This window comes from Babylonia areolata, chromosome 10 (assembly GCF_041734735.1).
Source record: "Babylonia areolata isolate BAREFJ2019XMU chromosome 10, ASM4173473v1, whole genome shotgun sequence".
Classification (NCBI taxonomy): Eukaryota; Metazoa; Mollusca; class Gastropoda; order Neogastropoda; family Buccinidae; genus Babylonia; species Babylonia areolata.
This window is the reverse complement of record NC_134885.1, coordinates 33,927,765-33,935,264: the sequence shown is the minus strand read 5'-3', so window position 1 is coordinate 33,935,264 and position 7,500 is coordinate 33,927,765. Positions and strand designations below refer to the sequence as shown.

General features: G+C 39.5%; 1 long non-coding RNA gene across 2 annotated transcripts in view; it reads right to left on the bottom strand.

The window, feature by feature from the left end:
* The window catches only part of LOC143286553 (uncharacterized), a 15,990-nt gene that overhangs the window by 7,833 nt on the left and 657 nt on the right, over positions 1-7,500 (bottom strand). The window contains exons 2-3 of one of the 2 annotated variants that reach the window (XR_013055829.1): positions 6,192-6,292; positions 497-765 (exon numbers count right to left, since the gene is read on the bottom strand). This is a non-coding gene — a long non-coding RNA (uncharacterized LOC143286553). The remainder of the gene's footprint in view (positions 1-496; positions 766-6,191; positions 6,293-7,500) is intronic. The other variant, XR_013055828.1, reaches the window with a different exon arrangement.

Sequence of the window (7,500 nt, the reverse complement as noted above, 5' to 3'; positions counted from 1 at the left end):
CCTCCTCCTTCTTCTTCTTCTCCTCCCCCTATTCTTCCTCCTCCTCCTTCTTCTTCTTTTCCTCCTTCTTCTTCTTCTTCTTCTCTTCCTTCTCTTCCTCCTCCTCCTCCTCTTTCTTCTTCTTCTCCTCCTTCTTCTTCTCTTCCTTCTCTTCCTCCTCCTCCTCCTTCTTCTTCTCCTCCTCCTTTTTTCTTCTTCTTCTCCTCCTCCTTCTTCTTCTCCTCTTCCTCTTCTTCCTCCTCCTCTTCCTTCTTCTTCTCCTCCTCCTCATATTCCTCCTCCTCCTCCTTCTTCTTCTCCTCCTCCTCCTCCTTCTTCTTCTCCTCTTCCTCTTCTTCCTCCTCATCCTCCTTCCCCTTCTCCTCCTTCTTCTTCCTCTCCTCCTCCTTCTTCTCCTTCCCCTCCTCCTTCTTCTCCTCCTCCTCCTTCTTCTTCTCCTTCTCTTCCTCCTCCTCCCCTTCCTCCTTCTTCTACTACTATATACCTTCTTCCTCACCTTTCTGTCCGTCTTTCCTCTTCCAGAGACGAATGATGACAAAGACGGTGAGTGCAGCGAAGGCCGCCGCCACCACTGCGATCACCACCGGAAGAGCCATGATCAGGACAACGTGTGCACTGTTGTCGTTGTTGTTGCTGTTGTTGTTGTTGTTGTTGTTCTGCTGCTGCTGCTGCTGCTGCTGCTGCTGCTGCTGCTGCTGTTATTGTTGTTGTTGTTGTTGTTGTTGTCATTCGTTTCTGACCGCGTGGTCATTTCGTCTTCTGCAGCTGTTTACGAACACGAGACATTACAGGAATGATTGGTAAGTACATAGTGGTAGAGTGACGGACTGATAGGCAGCTTGGTTGGTGGGTTGACTAGTTGGTGTATGGATTGTTGATGGATTGAAGGATACGTGCATTGACTGATTGGTAGATTGAGTAGTTGGTTGATTGATTGGTTGGTGTATTATTGATTGGTTGAATTATTGGCTGATTGCTTTAAACGTTTGGTTGGTTGGCACATACACACACACACACACAAACTTACACACACATACACACACACACACACACACACACACACACACACACACACAGAGAGAGAGTAAGAAAGCAAGAGAGAGTGAGATAGTCTAACAGGCACACACACACACACACACACACACACACACACACACACACACACACACACACACACACACACACACACAGAATAAGACAGCGAGAGAGAGTGAGATAGTCAAACAGGAACAGAGAGAGAGAAAGAGAGAGAGAAGAGAGAGAGAGAGAGAGAGAGAGAGAGAGAGACGGACAGACAGACAGACAGAGACAGAGAATGACAGAGAAAAAGGTTAACCCCTGTCAACCGTTCTGTCACACAGAGAGCGAGAGAGAGAGAGAGAGAGAGAGAGAGAGACAGGCAGACAGACAGACAGACAGAAAGAAAGTCCTACAAAAGAGCCGCTAGTGAAGTTAACGGTCACATTGGAGTGTTGGACTACGGAGTACGCGTCTTGTGTCAGCGTCACACCTGTCGCGTCAGTAAGCACGGTCAATTCATAAATAGTAATGATGATGATGAGGAGGAGGAGGAGGAGGAGAAGGAGGAGGAGGAGGACAAGAACAAGAACAAAAATAAGAGCAACAGTGATGATGATGATAATAATAATGATAATGATGACAATAATGATGATGATGATGATGATAAGAAGAAGAAGAAGAAAAACAACAAAAACAATAACAACAACAAATGATGATAATGATGATGATGATGATTGTGATGAAGGTAATGATAATAATATTCACGATGATGGTGATGGTTATGATGATGATGATGATGATTATCAGCAGCAGCAGCAGCAGCAGCAGCAGCATAAGCATAAGCAGCAGCGAAATGATAATCATGATGATATAAGGGAGAAGAAGAAGATGACGATGATGATGATGAATCGTTTTTATGTAGTGTGTGTCGTCTACTACTACTACTACTACTACTACTACTTCCACTCCAACTACTACTACTATCTAATGAATCGTTGTTGTTGTTGTTGTTTAATAATCTTGTGTAACACAGCTCCATGAACTGTATCCACTCCAAGCAAATCATGTACATACACTGCGAACTGATTAACACACACACACACACACACACACACACACACACACACACACACACACACTTACAGTGACCTAGCTAAGGGATCTAAAACAAAAATAAACAACCGCAACAACAAAAAACAACCTTTTTTTTCCAGTTCACTCAGTGTTGGAGTGTAACGCAGACTATACAGCAGTGAGTCCCAACTTTTTGAGAGGGCAGATTAACGAAAACCACCTTCCTCAAACTGTCTTCGTATAGTTAACTATAGTTAATCGTTTTGGCAGATTTAAGATCCTTTCTCTAGAAGAACGAACGAAGAGTACAAGAGAGAGGAAGTGAGTCATTAATTAAAAGTAGCAATCGGCAAGAACTGCAACGTTCATAGTCTCCATTTCTTCTTCTTCTTCTTTATTTATTTATTTATTTTATTGTTTTTTGTGGGTGTCTTTTTTTTTTTTTTTTTTTTTTTTTTTAAGCAGAACAAGGAAGTCATTGTTCTTGTTAACCTCCTGTCTTGTCAGTTACAGACGTTACAGTGAATCAAGTTAATGACCACTTTATGTATATGTACACACACACACACACACACACACACACACACACACACACACACACACACACACACACACACATTATTTATATATATATATATATATATATATATATATATATATATATATATATATATGTGTGTGTATGTGTGTGTGTCTGTGTGTGTGTGTGTGTGTACGCGCACGCGTTCGTTCGTTCTTTTGTTTAGCGTCTTTTCACTATCAGTGATATTAGACGTTAAAAAAAAAAAAATTATAAAAAAAGGGGGTGGGGTGGGGTGGGGGTGGGGCATGGGGTATAACTAACATGCTATTACATTTAACAGTAACAATTCAATAATAATAATTATAATAATCAGAAACCATTAACACAATTCTGAAGTGCATTAAAGGAATGTAGAAATAGGGCTATGAACTAATGCCTGTGAAAGTTCGACCATAAGAACCTCGTCAGAAATAACTTTACAAAAATCATCTGCAGAATTATTATTCTCTTTGAAATACTTGGGCAAGAAGGTACGTAACTGCTGGCAGTGAAACAAACAATGATGCAAGCTGAACTGCTTACCACAGATGCATGTAACATTTTTACTATACTTTATCTTCAGCGCATCAAGTTTTATACGGAAGAAAGTAGAGGTTATTAATCTTGTATAGCAAGCTGATGGATTCGGTATCTTTTCTTTAATAATATTCTCGGGGAATAATGTTCCTTTATGGTTTAAAAACTTTAACTTCCATCGGTTATGAAATCGACCCCATGCTGATTTTTCTAACAAAGTGTATGCCTCTTTTACGGAGAGACGGACACGTATTTTTGTCGATTTTTCTGAATCTTGCGCTCCTCTTTTAGCTGCTTTATCAACAGTTTCATTGCCAAGAATGCCCACATGAGAAGGCACCCAACAAAAACTGACCTCAGTCCCTTTAATCCTTAAACAATGTACCAAATGATTTGCCTCAATAACTAAGTCAGGTCTTGTTTCAAGGCTGAATAGTTCTAGAGCATAAAGTACTGATTTGGAATCAACAAAGAATGCTATTTTCGAGAAAACTATTTGATGGCTCACTAAGTAGTTCAGAGCTTGTATAATAGCAATTAGCTCAGCTGTGAATATGGAAAGGTGTTTTCCAATAAAGTAAGATTTTTCAACTTTAAATGCAGGAATATAGAAAGCCGCACCAGCGTTTTTGTCATCAAGAACAGATCCATCTGTAAATACATGGAGATGATTCTGATATTTTTCTGTTATATGAATTCTGGCAGTACTTGTCGTGATATTGATGTTTTCTTCCTTTTTTGTTTCAGAATAAGTGATATCAAAATCCGCTTTCAACATTTCCCAAAAAGGAACAGGAGAATGATGTGGTTTTGCAGCTAACTCTTTCATGTTAACTTCAGATTCTTTTAACAGATTTGAAATGTAAGTTGCAACTGTTTCTTGTGATGAGATGGCTTTAGCTCTTTTAGGAAAATCAATGTCTGATCTTACTGTCAGTTCATCAACAATGAAATTTTTTGTCATTGAAGTGTACCTCACAGCGAATTTTGCTGTTGCTAACTCACGATGTTCATTTAATGGGAGAATTCCGGCTGTTTTGTATGTTTCCTGATTGGATGCATGAGAGGGCACTCCGAGGGCAATTTTGATAGCCTTACAGTCTACACTTTGAATCTTTTGTAATAGATATTTAGGTGCACTGAAAAATATTTCTTGTGCATAGGTTATCTTAGATCTTACAAGGGCCATGGCAAGATGAATCAATGTTTTTGTATCCATTCCCCAGGGTAAGCGGCTTATAATTTTCATAAAATTGATACTTTTCCTTGCCTTTGTTAAGATGTAATCAAAGTGAATGTTCCATGTCAGCTTTGAAGTAAGATAAACGCCTAAAAACTTCACTACCTGTTTATAATCAATGACGTCACCGAGTAATTTAAAAATGGGTGTGCTAGATGGGTTACCACCTGAATTAAACAACATCATACATGTTTTTTCAGTCGACAAAGCTAGACCATTTTCAAACATATAGTTACCAATGTTATCGAGATCATACTGATACAAACGACGTATATAATTCTGTGCTCTTTGTGGGGTTGACTTTTTTAGATTGACACCCATCCACATACATATATCATCAGCATACTGTACTAAAACTACACGATTTGACAATGCCTTTGGTAGATCCTGAATAAGAATATTAAAGAGAATAGGGGCTATAACTGAGCCCTGTGGAATTCCCATGTCAAGTTTATGTGGCAAAGAATAATGTGTTCCCACCCTTGCTTGAATAATTCTATTAGATAAAAAACTTTTAATATACTCATAGAGATTACCAGATATTCCAACTGATTTCAGTTTGAATAAAAGACGTTTGTGCCAAACCTGATCGTAGGCTTTTTTTACGTCAAAAAACGTTGCGAGGACACTTTTTCTGCGGGCAAACTGATGTTTTATTTGAGTTGTAATCTTTACTAGGTGTTCGACCGTTGATCTTCCTTTTCTAAATCCAGCCTGGTTCACTGGAATGAATTGTATTTTTCGCAGTAAGTTATAATTCTAAACAGGACTATTTTTTCCATCAATTTACAGACATGCGAGGTCAAAGCAATAGGCCTGTAACTATTTTTATTACGTTTAGGTTTTCCTGCTTTTAAAACCGGTACAACTATTGATGTTTTCCATATCTGTGGTACAGTTCCAGATGTCCAACATTTCTGATATATTTTGTGTAGGAAAACGATACAATTTTTTGGGATGTGTTTTAGCATCACATTCGATAGTGCATCGATTCCAACTGAACTTTTTTTATTGCCAAGGGAAGCTATAGCGGTTTGTAACTCCTCATATGTAATAGGAGAATTAAACCACAAGTCATTTTGCGGAATGGGATCACTGTATAAAGCACTATTTTCTTCCCTGTCTCTGTGTGTTTTACACTCAGGTGATAAGCCTTCGTATTTGCTATTTTTCGCAAACATTTCAACAAAGATTTCTGCCTTTTCCTGGTCTGATAGAAACTTGTTTTGTGAGTCATTTGATATTGGGCAACTTGGTAACTTTATTCCATTTTTCATTTCTTTCATTTCTGTCCAAACTTTATTAAAGTCTTTATGATCTGAAATTTCTTGTGAACAAAATGATGACCAATGATCTTTTTTAGCTTGGGCTACAGTCATATTACTCTGAGTGTTTGCTTTCTTCATTTCTTTGTGGTTTGGGGGCTTACTGTCCGCGAGGTAGTTCTTAAATGTTTCTTTCTTGTAACTAACTGCCTTTTCACATGCATCATTCCACCAGACATTGCCTGAACGGTCACCTGACTTCACAGCCTTTACTTTTGGTATCGACATATCAGCTGCTGATAACACAGCTTCTGTAAAATTTGAATACATTACATCTACACTCTCATTCTCAAGTTTTTCAAAATCGTGAGAGGTATGTATGCGTATGCATGTGTGTTTCCCTGCATGCGTGCACGTAACGTATGTACATGTGTACCGTACATGAGTTATTGTGCACAAGCTGGGCACGACTATGGCGGCTTTCGCTTCTTACATGGCTTCCTGTCGCACCAGCAGCCTGGTAGAGTGACAGCCAGCAGCAGACCACAGCAGAAACACAGCAGGGTCTGGAACCCCATGACACCGCGCCCCTGCCTCAGCAAAAAAAACAAAACAAAACAAAAAGAGAGAGAGAGAGAACGAATCGAACGAATCTTTTTTAATGATGGAAGTGGAATAAGCATGCATATACTTTTTTTTTTTTTTTTTTTTTTTACACCCATCCCTCACGGCAAAGAGAAATGAAGATCAAAATGTTCACAAGATAACGAAAGGTTATAGAAATAAACATACATGACATTCAAATACACCCAACTGCACACTAAGCATTTACAAGTACATAATCATGATAACTGCACTCATGACAATAATGTATATGAATATAGTAATGAAAGAGAGAGAGAGAGAGAGAGAGAGAGAGAGAGAGAGAGAGAGAGAGAGAGAGAGAGAGAGAGAGAGAAACAAACAACTATAGCTAAACAAAACCAAACAAATTAATATAATTGTCAACTCACGAACGACGAAAACCTGAAAAAATTGAGATCACAGATAAGTAAAGAAAACAGGGAACTTGCCCGAACCAACGTTGTCCGAACCAACCCTCGCCACGGGAGAAGACAAAATTGACTGCAGGATTCTTCAAAATAAAAATAATAAAGTTTATATAAAAAAAAAGAAAACCTTTTTGGTGGTAGATGAATCCTCTTTGTTTAGTGGGATACGACGTTTCGAACCATAGACCCGTTGTCAAGTGATGAATGCACTGAATGGTGATCAGCAAATGCTTAATGTGCATGGTTCATCAAAACAAAAAGTAGTGAGATGTCATCACCCATTTATCACATAGGCTTTCCTATCCACACTGCCCTCTTTTCATCACTTGACAACGGGCCTGTGGTTCGAAACGTCGTATCGACGGGCGCAATAGCCGAGTGGTTAAAGCGTTGGACTGTCAATCTGAGGGTCCCGGGTTCGAATCACGGTGACGGCGCCTGGTGGGTAAAGGGTGGAGATTTTTACGATCTCCCAGGTCAACATATGTGCAGACCTGCTTAGTGCCTGAAGCCCATTCGTGTGTATATGCAAGCAGAAGTTCAAATACGCACGTTAAAGATCCTGTAACCCATGTCAGCGTTCGGTGGGTTATGGAAACAAGAACATACCCAGCATGCACACCCCCGAAAACGGAGTATGGCTGCCAACATGGCGGGGTAAAAACGGTCATACACGTAAAAAGCCCACTCGTGTGCATACGAGTGAACGCAGAAGAAGAAGAAGAAGAAGAAGAAACGTCGTATCCCACT